The 13,877-nt window shown below is 31.5% G+C and overlaps 1 long non-coding RNA gene across 1 annotated transcript; it reads right to left on the reverse strand.

Moving 5' to 3' along the window:
* Positions 1–8,648: 8,648 nt before the first annotated feature.
* LOC131646144 (uncharacterized) lies at positions 8,649–11,422 on the reverse strand. The gene is made up of 5 exons (XR_009297315.1): positions 11,387–11,422; positions 11,071–11,183; positions 10,736–10,782; positions 9,074–9,349; positions 8,649–8,966 (listed from the first exon to the last, which is right to left on the reverse strand). It is a non-coding gene; the product is annotated as an uncharacterized LOC131646144 (long non-coding RNA).
* Between the last annotated feature and the right edge of the window lie 2,455 nt (positions 11,423–13,877).

Consider the following 13,877-nt stretch of genomic DNA (forward strand, 5'->3'; position numbering starts at 1 on the left):
AAGCTCAAGAGAAAGCTGGGAATATGCTTTTAAGAAGCCTGTGGGTCCTTGTATTGTGAGCCCAAGAGGAGGCTAATCGAGGGACATCGAGGGTCCTTGTTATAGTACAAGAGAAAGCTATGTGGTTTTGAAAGTCCTAATTGAAGCAGGGTTAATTCGAAAGCATACTGTAAACGAGAATACGGTAAACTGACTCCTAGGAGTTCTGCTAAAACGCTTGAGTTGGTATCACACCATCTTTCACAAAAAATCGATGTTTTGACATCCTTTCAAAAAATTTCTTCTTCAAACTTCAAGACAAACATGAACTTTGCATTACAATTATATTTCTCATAATAAACATTCTTGCATATGAACAAGTACTTGACATCAGGAAAGCCTCCATCATGAGCTGCAGATGAAAAGTCTAATCCTCTCAAGGGACAAGTTGTCTTTAGAACTCTGTTGAGTTCGAGCGAGAATATCTCAAATACTGATCACCCTCACTCAGGGCCACAAAAACAGTTGAATACCCTTTTGAGTAAGAATTCATATATCTGGGGCAATCAGGTCAAGACTCTAAAACTCCCTCATACGTGTTGACCAATCAGGGGCATTGTTCCTAAACTCATGATATTGAGGCAAGTTGCTTATAACAGCACAAATCTCAGGAAGCCCTCCCGACAGGCATGCTTCAGAAGTGCTCCGAAGAGTAGAAATATTTCCATGACTTACTCAATTGACTAAAACGCCAATATTTACAAGGGGCATGACATGTTATTGACCAATTCATCTGGGGAAAATCCATACGGCAATAAGTCCATACGGAGAAAATCTCCTCAATGTTGACAATCTCTATATCATCATGCATGTTTATGCATAGTATTTCTGGTTTTGATTCAATATTGCTTATATGTCATACTTGTTTGTTTTTGAACTATAATAATGATGCATTGGATATGTTTGTCTTGAAAAAATCCATTCGCTCTCGCTCTAATATGTTTTTATTTGCTTGTGATACCAAAATCTCAGTGATAAAGCATGATGACTCTGAAGGGAGCATGACGAACCTATAATACCTATAATCTCAAATGGTATGCTTTCGAGTAAAACCCTGTTGACGATGTACAGGCATTGTTTCAAATCCCCAAACACTGGAGATATAAGGAAGTTAATCCCTTGTCAACCCCATTGAGCCTTGAAGTAGGAGTTTTTTTTTCTATGCGAAAAACCCTCACATTTAACCCAGGGGCAGGGTAGTGTTCAGTTAACCTGATCGAGCGTTCAAAATTCATCAGGAGCACGCATCTAAGGATACAACAATGTTTATCCTTCAAAAGGTTGAGGGAAAGTCAATACCACCATGGTCATCCCTCGTCAATCAAAAAATGACGCAGTCACAATGTTTCCAACCAATCGAAGACGTCTCAGGGTCACATGATTTGTTCAAAAAAAAAAGGAAAAAATGAATCGAAAAAGAAAAAAAGAAAAGAAAGCCCGCTAAGTCAACAAACTTGAAAGAAAGTGACTTAGGCAAAAGTTAGGGCATCCCATTGGACATCAAAATCAGAATTCAAAAGAATTTGTCCCGGTAAAAGTTAGGGAAACAAAAAAGAGATCCTCAACAAAAGGGGCAAATTCGCGTGTCTATAAATTAAAAAAACAAGTCGTGTGATCAAACACAAAATAAAAAAGGTAAAGTGACTTCCATGTCCAAACATCTCATCGATTCCTCAATCGTCTCAAACTCCTATTGAAAGGAGAATGCTCGCATCGAGCTAACCGAACTTAGGTTGGAGAACATCACGAAGGCGGTGGGCACCAATAAAATTTTGAGCCTAAAAACTTTTTTCTAAAACCGTGAACCTGGCCACGTTACAACCCTCAAAATTCCTAATTGAAGCAGGGTTAATTCGAAAGCATACTGTAAACGAGAATACGGTAAACTGACTCCTAGGAGTTCTGCTAAAACGCTTGAGTTGGTATCACACCATCTTTCACAAAAAATCGATGTTTTGACATCCTTTCAAAAAATTTCTTCTTCAAACTTCAAGACAAACATGAACTTTGCATTACAATTATATTTTTCATAATAAACATTCTTGCATATGAACAAGTACTTGACATCAGGAAAGCCTCCATCATGAGCTGCAGATGAAAAGTCTAATCCTCTCAAGGGACAAGTTGTCTTTAGAACTCCATTGAGTTCGAGCGAGAATATCTCAAATACTGATCACCCTCACTCAGGGCCACAAAAACAGTTGAATACCCTTTTGAGTAAGAATTCATATATCTGGGGCAATCAGGTCAAGACTCTAAAACTCCCTCATACGTGTTGACCAATCAGGGGCATTGTTCCTAAACTCATGATACTGAGGCAAGTTGCTTATAACAGCACAAATCTCAGGAAGCCCTCCCGACAGGCATGCTTCAGAAGTGCTCCGAAGAGTAGAAATATTTCCATGACTTACTCAGTTGGCTAAAACGCCAATATTTACAAGGGGCATGACATGTTATTGACCAATTCATCTAGGGAAGTCAAGTCGAGATTCAAATAATCTCTCAAAGGCGCTGAACAGTCAGGGATTTATTTTCCCCGTAAAACACTTCTACAATCTGCTGTCGTCATTAACAACATTTTGCATACATCATATATCTCATGGAAAATACATGCATAACATACAAAATTCTCATTTATTTTGAGAACTGCATTGCACCATGCATTACATGCATCATGACATTGCATAAAACTAACTTTGTTTTTCAGGTCTACCAACCAGTCAGGAAAGTATCATCAACAAATCAATCACTATCAAATGTACAATCTGGAAGCTTGAACCCCAGATTCCTGAAAAATCCACTCCGAAAGCCTGAACCCCGGATGTCCTGAAATCTACGCCAGATATGTTCCGGAAGCCTGAACCCCGGATGATCTAATTTCTACGCCAGAAATGTTCCGGAAGCTTGAACCCCGGATATTCTGAAATCTATGCCAGATATGTTCCGGAAGCTTGAACCCCGGATGTTCTGAAATCTGCGCCAGATATGTTCCGGAAGCCTGAACCCTGGATGATCTGAATTCTACGCCAGAAACTTTCCGGAAGCTTGAACCCCAGATGTTCTGAAAGCTACGCCAGATATGTTCCAGAAGCCTGAACCCCGGATGATCTGAATTCTACGTCAGAAACGTTCTGGAAGCTTGAACCCCAGATGTTCTGAAATCTACACCAGATATGTTCCGGAAGCTTGAACCCCGGCTGATCTGAATTCTACGTCAGAAATGTTCTGGAAACTTGAACCCCAGATGTTCTGAAATCTACGCCAGAAACTTTCCGGAAGCTTGAACCCCGGATGTTCTGAATTCTACGCCAGAAATGTTCCGGAAGCTTGAACCCCGGATATTCTGAAATCTACGCCAGATATGTTCCGGAAGCTTGAACCCTGGATGATCTGATTTCTACGTTAGAAATGTTCTGGAAGCTTGAACCCCAGATGTTCTGAAATCTACGCCAAAAACTTTTCGGAAGCTTGAACCCCGGATGTTCTGAATTCTACGCCAGAAATGTTCCGGAAGCTTGAACCCCGAATATTCTGAAATCTACGCCAGATATGTTCCGGAAGCTTGAACCCCGGGTGATCTGAATTTTACGCCAGAAACGTTCCGGAAGCTTGAACCTCGGATGTTCTGAAATTTACGCCAGATATGTTTCGGAAGCTCGAACCCTGAATTTCCTCGAATCTCTATGCCAGATATATGTTTGGAAGCTTGAACCCCAAACATTCTGAAGATCTATCATACACGAACGCTGGGTAGCATGGCCCCCCAGGTTGCTGACAAGCATCTTAGCTAGATGGCATCTTTAAGCCCATCTCAGACAATTTTCTGCCAACATCCGGAGGGCAAATTTATGGGTATTCTAGTGTTCAATCCTCTTCCACCTTCAGATTCCGATAGGCACACAGGCCAATCTACATCCTAAGGTTTAAGAAGATTGAACAGGGGCAGCTGTCATACCCTAAAATTTGCCCACACTTTTCAAAAATTCCAAACTTCTAAAAAAAATTGGATTTTATAAAATTTGTGGGTTCATTTACATTAACATCCTGAATTTTATAAATATTCAATTTAAAGTCTATTTTAAAATATAATAGTTTTCTCTTAAATTATTTATATTTTAATAAATAGCAAAATGTTGGCCGATGCTTCATTCACTTTCAATTGGCTTTTTATTCCCAACAAATAATATAGCACAATTGGTAATGAAGCAAGGTTTGCAAGTACAAGGTCCCGTGTTCGAATCTCACTTCTGACATTTTTCCTTTTATTTGTTTCTAACATTAGCTTTATTTTTATTCCAAAAAATCACAAAAAAATACTTTTTTTTTCGTTTTTTATTTATCTCATATTTTAAATAATTTTATTTTATAGTTTATGCCACTCTTTATCACAAATTGATCAAAATCACAAAAATATATAAAAAAAAAAGAGAAGTTATTTATTTATTTATTTTCCATGTTTAGAATAGTATTTTTAGAAATGAGTGAATGTGATTGATCTCCAAATTGAATATTTTTATAACATTTGTCTCATACCATTTGTGTTAACCTAATTTCCATTGTATAAAAAAAGGGGGACCAACCTCATTCTCAAGACGGATTCACGTACAGTCTCACACTAACCCAATTTCCTACCCTATTCTCTAACCTCCTCACACACGAACAAATAACAATTCTCCACCTTTTCTTACACAGGCTATTCATACAAAACTCTTAGTTCTTTTGACTTTTCAACCGATACAAAACCTGGCCTCACTGTAACCAATAATATCACCATTAACGTGACCTCCCAACCCTTGTTCTACCTGTACATATCTTTCATTAAAAAAACCATTATCATCACTAACAACCCATCCACAAACCAAGCAAAACCATACACAAACTTTATGCAAAATTTCCATCATTAACAATCATTCATCCAAACCAAATCAAATCAACAAAACAAAAAGAGCCATGAATACCACACAATATAATATAACATATATTGTTTTAATAAATTGTTGATTGACTTATGTGTTATATTAGTTGCTTTGAATTTTCTTTTCCAGGTGACAAAATATAGACGATTAGTCGGATATCGAGGAAAGAGATACAGCCACCGCAACGACGAGGCAGCCACGCACATCATTTTGTCGCGGACGTTCGACCCATGCAGCCGAAGCCGCTCCGCCAACGTTGGTGCCCTTCAACCTCCGACGAACCCGGAAAGCCGCTTCCAGCCATGATTGAGTCGCCGTCGATGTAGGTTCACACTCTGCCGTTACACCTCCAATCGCCCGTTTGAAGCATCACGAAACCGGCACGGTAATCTTCTATTTACTCTGGATTTGTTCTACTGTTCGCGATAACACCTAAAATATGAATGAGTGGTTGATTTTTTTGTTTTCCTATAATCCATGATTGTTAAGCTATTTCGGTTTGTATTGATTTTTCTATGGTGTTTTTTCTGAAAGAAAGAAATAATAGAAATAGAAGAAAGAAGAAGATGGTAATGCTGCATAATGTTGTGTTCTACTTTTTTTATTACTAGTAAAGGACCCGTGCGCCCGCACGGGTCATGTAAAGTCGGTATAAATATTAAATAAATATAATATAGTTATGGTTAAAAAATGTATTTTAATTTATACGAATTAACAGAAAAAAATCAATATTAATTGTCATATAAATATTAATTTAATTTATTATGTAGTAGTTGTTAGGATATAGATAGATTGTTTAATTTCTATTAAACCAAATATATGGTGGAAAAAAAGGTTTGGCCCGTCGGGCATGCTCATAATTTTTATAATTGTTTATAATTCTACCAAAAAAAGATGGATAACACAATTTGATTATGTTTGTTAAATTTGTGTAGTAATTTAGAAGTTATATGCTATAGTAATTCAGAATTCATTAATATATGATCTCTATACTTGTTCAATTTAAGTAAATATTTTGTCGGCCCGTCAAAATAATAGGTTAGGTCCGTCAGGCATGCCTATAATTTTTAAATTTTATGTATTGTAAATTTATTAATTCTATTGATAATATACAATAATCATTGACAAATCTTAAACAAATAATCATTGTTGAAAAATTGATAATAGGTTAGGTCCGTCAGGAATCTCTGACAAATCTTAAACAAATAATCATTGTTGAAAAATTTAAAAGAAAAAGTTTTTATAAAATCCAATGTGATAAGTAAATTGTAAAAAATATCATATGAGTATAAAATTCATATGAATATAAAATTTATATATTATGAATTTATATATGCAAAAATATAGTATGAATTTATCCATCTTTTTTATAAATATTGAATACATAATAAAATAAATTAAATAAAAATAATAACAAATTTGAGTTTTTCATAAGAAAATTGTGTTATCCATCTTTTTTATCAATTTAATACATGCAAATTTCTCCAAATTAAGAATTTTTTATAATATTTAATATGTAATAAATATATAAAATAAATTTTATAAATATTCACCATTTACAATACTAATAAATTATTATTAATATTAATAATAATATTATTACCTTATTTTTTTATAGAAAGTATTTTTATTATTGTTGTTGTTATATTGTTATTATTATTATTATTACTATTATTATTATTATATAAAGATAAGAATAACTATGATGTTATTTTTTAAATACAAATATTTCAAAATGATGTTAATAATTATTATTATCCTTAACGGAGGAAAATTATCGACTTATTATCTGGTTAAAAGCAACATAGACGAATAAATTAAAGCATCAAGAAAATGAAAGCAACAAAGATGAAAGGGATGAAGATGAAGGAAAACTGTAGAGAGAAACAGTGTTTTCAAAAATAAAATTAAAAAGAATGAAGGATGGTGCAGTGTTGAATGATGGTGGAGGAAAAATGAGAATTGGGAATTTTTTTTCGGAGGAGAAAGAGAGAGTATGAGGAAGGTGGAGGAAATGAGAGTAAAGCGTGTTGTAAGTTTTTTTTCATATTCCAATGAAATAATTATATTGGCGGGCTGCATTATTCCAATAAAATATTTAAAATAATTAGGCTGCTGTAATTTAATAAGTTTAGGGGTGTAATTACTCTCAGGGGTATGTAAAACCATTTTAAATTGATTGTGATTAGGGTAATTAAGAAACAAAAAGAGATAAAAATTTGGATTTTTTGAATGATCAGAAAAAAAACACAAACCCTTTAAGTTTTTATTCTAAGTCTGAATCTAATCATAAATATATTATAAAAAATTAAAATAAAGTCATAGTACAAATTTAAATTATAAAATTAAAATTGCATTCTTTAATATCAAAAGTTATTTCAATTTATTACAAATCTAAAATTACATAACTATAAAACATATTGATAATACATTTATTATAATTAATTAAATTTAAAGATTATAAAATAATTGGAAAAGAAGATAGAAAATTGATTAAGGAAGATCCAGGTATAATTTCCAAAATATTGTTAATTTAATAAAATTGACTCATTTAATAATAATTGGTAATTTTAATTGATTTAATATTTTATAGATTTAATGGCATGATCAATTATAATGATCAAATTTTTAATAAATTTTAAAAATTAGCCCAAAAATGTTAACTTAGAATGTGACATTCTAATATAATGAATTGTCTAAAAAAACATTCTAAGATAACGAATTAGTCTAATATGTAGAGTATAATATTTATTATTCTAAAATTTAGTTAGCAATTTAGTATGAAATTATAATTAAGGACGTTATACCAAAGCCATTATAATTAAGGGCCTAATAAAACTTAGTTAACAATTTAGTATGAAATTACAATTAAGGGCGTTATTATACCCTAATTAAGGGCGTTACAATTAAGGGTGTTATACCAAAGCCATTACAATTAAGGGCTCTAATGTAGGGTATAATATTTATTATTTTGAAAATTGGTTAGCAATTTAGTATTAAATTACAATTAAGGGCATTATCATATCTTGTGCGAATATTGTATTGAATTTGACAATAATACTAATATGATTTTATAATTAGTAAATAAAAAATATACTGATAAATGGAATAAAAAAGATATGATAAAGATCTCATTCTATTTAATACAAAGTAAATATATCATTATTGGCCCCATATCACATTATTAATTTTGTTGATTACGTTAAATGTAAATGTAAGGATTGATTATTGTTGATTTTGAATATGGATGAAATACAGTATTAAAAAATAAAATAAAAAATTTATTTTTATTATTTTTATTGGAATATATGTATCAAAAAATGAACAAAATGAGGGACTTTACGTCTTCTAAGAAGAAATGTTTGGGAAAACCAATGGTCCATAATCATAGTAAAATATGTATTAACAATATCAATTATATAAATTTAATGTGATAAGTAGTATTAAATTAAAATTTGTATCAAATTAACTATACTATTGTGAATTTCAATTATATTAATTAAATGCAAATACAACTCGTTTAACATATGAAGAAAATGCAAATATATGAGAAAAAAAATACAAACTTTCTAATGAATTATGCAAATATATACTAACATAGATCAACCCGTATCCATAAATTATGAACCTTTCTCAAAACATTTGCCAACCAAGTAGCCATTCATAAGATCACAATGCTAAGATGCCATAGAATTCAATTAAATGAGTAAATACTCCAACTCAAATCCAACAAACACAAAACTAAGTAACCGATCATAAGATCACAATGCTAAGATGCCAATGAGTAAATATTCCAACTCAAATCCAAAAAAACATAATACGCCGAACCTCTTTAGAGAGTATGAATAACCGAGTAAAAATATTGCTTATAATAAAATAGGAAGGATGATAAAGCTTGATATAGAATCCAAACATCAAGTCCATGATCTAGGACGCCAATGATTTTATTGAGGAAGCAAGGGAACCTCCAGTCTGCCTTGTAATTGTGTTGCCACTCTTCAGATAATATGGCTGAGAAAGAGCATTTGATGTGATTAGGGTTATGTTAACTTGGTCATTATCTATCAAAAGACTCAAAATGAACCAAATCTGTTTTGCAAAGTGTTATGATAACTCACCCGTAATACTAAATTCTCTTCTCATGGAAATCTTTTGGTTTAAATTGGTTTCCTTCCAGTAATGAGTTCAAATAAAACCACTCCAAAAGCTATTACAAAAATGCCATCATCCAGGAAATCAAACCAATAAGAAATCAATAAATCCTCATTTTCAGTTAGCAAGTGAAAGATTTCCATGGCATGCCTCACTTAGTACCTACCTGCAGTGTGAGGCACATATGTAGCATTCTTGGACTATTGAACTCCGATGTAATCTCCAAGAGGCACATCATTAAGCTGGTAAAACCAAATAACAAAATTAACAAAATTTTCAAATTAACCTAAACACAATGTACACTTTCTAACCTAAACAAAAAAGCCTATTAATTTCTCAGATCCTCAGATTTAAAACATCTAATAACAACAGTACAAATAAACATAAATAATTGAAACTAATCTAGTGATTAATCCTTTTCAAATGATGTTAAAACAAACATAAAAATATGGAATTTAAACATATACATCAAGAAATCGAAATGGGGGAAAAGTTCAATAGAAGACCTGAACATCGTCGAAGCTTTATCTGTTGAAGAGCTTGAGTTTGATTTGATTGAGATCAACTTCGATGGCGACGACAACGACGGTTTCAGCCAGGACCGTAAAAAATGATTAACATCAAGAAACTCAGAGACCTAAAACTCTTCGTGGAAGATGATTTTTTTAAAACAATTTCCGAATACTTCAAGCAATCATAATATCTTAATACTATAAATTTATAAAAGTTATAAAAAAGTTATAAAAAAGTTACAGAAATCATTGATTTTCAAATTGATATGAAAAGATTCATAATATCTTAAAACAATAAATTTACCTAATGACTTGCAAATTGAAATTAAAAACCAAAAACACTACTATTTTTGAAAGTTACAGAAACGAAATCATTGATTTGCCTATCAATACGAAACGATTAGTAGTAACACAATCCAAATGAAAAATAAGAGAAAATTAAACTAACAATAAAAAAGTTAATAATTTTTTTAAAAAAAATCTCAATTCTAAAAAAATATATAACTTTTTTTATCACCAGAAACATGTGATTTTCAAAAATTTAACTAAAAAATAAAATAAAGTTAATAAAAATAAAATCAAGTTCAAATATGATATATTTTTACCTATTTTTACCGTAGAATCGGCACATAGATAACTTAAATTAGATATTATGCATATCATCACATAATAGCATCATTTTGAATTTGAAAAAGATTAACCTTTAAATACTATATAACATTTCCATAGATAAAATGAAAAAACACATAATCAGACAGTTATAGAAATGAACCAATATACTTCATAATAACATAAAATAATAAAGCTAACTATTGATTTGCAAATCGAATATGCAAAATGAAAGTAACACAGATTCTGAAAGTTAATGAAACGAAACGATTGATTTGCCAACTGGTACAAAACAATTTGTAGTAATATAACACAATAAACTTACTTATTGATTTGCAAATTGAAATTGGAAATAAAAAACAACACATATTTAGAAAGTTACATAAACTAATATATTGGCAAGTTTGAAAAAGAATTTGTGATTTTTTTAATACATAAAATCAAAATCCATTTGCAATTTTGAAATAAAATAAAATGATTCTAAGCAGGATAAATCAAAGATCTTACCTTTTTAACTTTGAAATTGAAATATTGTTAATGCAACGCAGCCTCACCTAATAGATGGATGATAAAGAACGTCATGAATCTAACTCATACAAAACAAAATCATGAAAAACAACTTGAAGATGATGAAGAACAACAACACCAAAAAACAATTCAAAAATGATGATAGCGTTCATAACTAATTTTAGAAAGGATATAAAGTAAAAACCTCAATAGAAAGTATAAGTGATCAAATCTTCAGTAATTTAGAGAGTATAATAGCATTAAAGTTTAAAAAATTTAGAAATTTTAGCTCCTCAAACCTTGATCATTTTAATTTCTCATAACAAAAAAATTACCTTTTCAATTGAAAACCCAATAGGATTATGTGACAGTTGTAGGAACTGAAACGAATTGTAACAGCATTATGCAAATATAAGTATTTGCAGAAAACATATCTCAAATGAATTGTCTGCAAATAAAATTGAGAATTTAGAAGAATAACCAAAAAGCTTAAGCGAAAACGATATAAATAGAGAACATATCCCAAATTGAGAGTTTTAAAAGATATGACTTTTTAACATATACGAAAAGGAATTCAATTTCAAAAATGGAAAGAAATAGAAAAATTGAAAACAAACCAATTATGAGAAGAATAACAAAAAAAAACTTTACCTTTTGATTTAAAAACTGAATCGACTGCAATACATCCTGCAGGAACCGAAAATGAAGAAAAAAGAAATCAAATTCAAATTAATTTCTACTCCAAATAATGAATATGCACAAATCAAATCGGATTAACAAAAGTGAAAACAAAAACCTAAACTTTAATAATAGAATATATATTGTAACAAAAGCCATTGAGGGAAATAAATAAAGTAGAAATTTAAGGAACCCTAACTGTGGATATGCAGAAGTTGGAAATCAAAATCGGAGATTTTGGATTTTGAAAATTGGGAGACAATATGAACGATTGCGGATCCGAGAATGAAGGGCAAATGAAAGGAAGAGAAAAATAGGAAATGAGGTAGATGAAGAACAAATGAAGGGAAGAGAAAATTAGGAAATGAGGTAGAAGAAGTTGGAAATAAATTGATTGGGAAAGTAAGAACAAAACGTGTCATGAATTGGAAGTACAAAAGACTATTCAGTATTCCAATAAACAATGAGTGTTCAAGTAATATAATTGAGTGGTTCCAATGCAACATACGTTCAAATTCACATTGGAATAAGAAATTGGGAAAGGTAACATTTAATAATAGTTAATGATTTATTTTTTTTTAGAGACATTTAATAATTTAAAACTGGTGAGAAAGAATTGGAATGGACTAAAAATTAAAACTGGTGTATTTTTCAATGCATGGAAAAACAAAACCCGTGTGAATTTGGTTACAAAGCGTGTTCCAATGTAACAATTAGTAATAATTAGGGTTTGTGTAATTTAACTGGTTAAGGGTGTAATTATTGTTACTAAATAATTATAATATTTATTTATTAATTAAAATAATAAAGGAGATGCAATTACCGTTATGTCCCCGATTATTACCAAGTAGATTATTGTTAAATACCATTTGTCAACTAGTGATTAGTTAGTCTTTTAAATTAAAAAAAGAAAAAAAAAGAAAAAGAGGAATAGTTAGAACTCACCGTCCCACATGTTGTTGCTGATGACGTTTTTTTCTTTTGAATTTCTTATATAAAATTAATTACAACATATCAATCTCACTTAGATTTTTTAGGCTTTTTATTTATATCTTTTTAGTTTATAAAATCATTAAAATAATAATTACAAAAACAGGTAATTAGATTTTGCTTTTTTTTATTAAAAAAAATACAAAAATAATTTGTTTAATTTTAAATCTCTCTTTTAGAATCAAATATGACTATTTTGGATTTTTTGTCTTTTAATTAACATTCGTTTATAACTTTGATATTTTTTCATTACTAACATTTTTATATTGATTGCGAGGTACCACTTGAGATTGAGACTCTCGGACTTTCGTGGACATTTACAATTTTCTATTTAATATTTCATATATATTATTTATTTATTTTTTAATTTTTAGTTGGGTTTGTAATAATTCTTTAGTTTCATCCCCGTTTGACAATTTGTAATCCCCTCCCCGAAGCCATGTAATAGCGTAGGATTTACTTTCCGCACTTTATTTTCCTGCAAATGTTAAAATGTTAGATGTATGGTAATTAGGGTGTGTATGGTAAAACTAATAATTAAACGCTAGCTAACCTAACTCAAGATAAATAAATAACTGAATCCAACACACTTGCACGCACTCACCTTTAGGGTACACCCCTGTTGGTTGCCTTCGATTATAAGGTCGTGTCCCTCGAAATGTAGAGGTACCCATTAGCAAAGGTCCCTCAATACAAAATCGTCATTAAGTCCCTCGATGACCCTCGACTGTTGCCTACGAAAAAGTGACGATCGTCCCTTCGAAATTGCTAAAGGTACCTCTACTTGTTGCCTTCAAACGACCTCGATGACCTTTCGATGACCCGCACGTCCAATATAAACAAGAAGTACCTACTTCCATATAGTATGGATAGTCCTAGGAACTTTAAAAAGTACATAAAAGGACCAATTAGTTAGGGTAGTGCTCTTAATCTGCCTAGCTCAATAAAAAATATCTTTTCAATACTATCTCAAAAAACTAAGGCTACACATTTACGCTAAAGTCCTTATGCCTCTTTTCAATCAAACAAAACAAATATGAGCTAAGTAAATTAAGAGCCCGTAGACAACTACGGATGAAAAGGGTGCTTACACCTTCCCTTTTCATAATTTACCCCCCAAGCCCGTTTTCTTTTCAAAAGGTCTTTTTCTGTACTTTTTACCTTTCCTAACATTGGACAAAATAAAAGTCGGTGGCGACTCATGCTCACCGCAACATTGTTGCATATAAAAATAAAAGTCAGTACACCGAGTTACAGAACTGGCGACTCTGCTGGGGATAAATAAAAAGAGGGGTTACCTTAGAGCTTAGATCATATAATTTGTTTGTTTTGATTGCTTTAGTTTTCAAGGTTGCTTGGGTTTTTGGAAGATGAATCCTATACCCGGATTCGAGTGCACCTTAAGATAGGGGCGACATAGTCATGGAGACCTCCCTTGCGCATACTTGGGATTGGTCAATATGAGAGTTCGCGC

Source organism: Vicia villosa, linkage group LG2 (genome assembly GCF_029867415.1).
Source record: "Vicia villosa cultivar HV-30 ecotype Madison, WI linkage group LG2, Vvil1.0, whole genome shotgun sequence".
NCBI classification, from domain to species: Eukaryota; Viridiplantae; Streptophyta; class Magnoliopsida; order Fabales; family Fabaceae; genus Vicia; species Vicia villosa.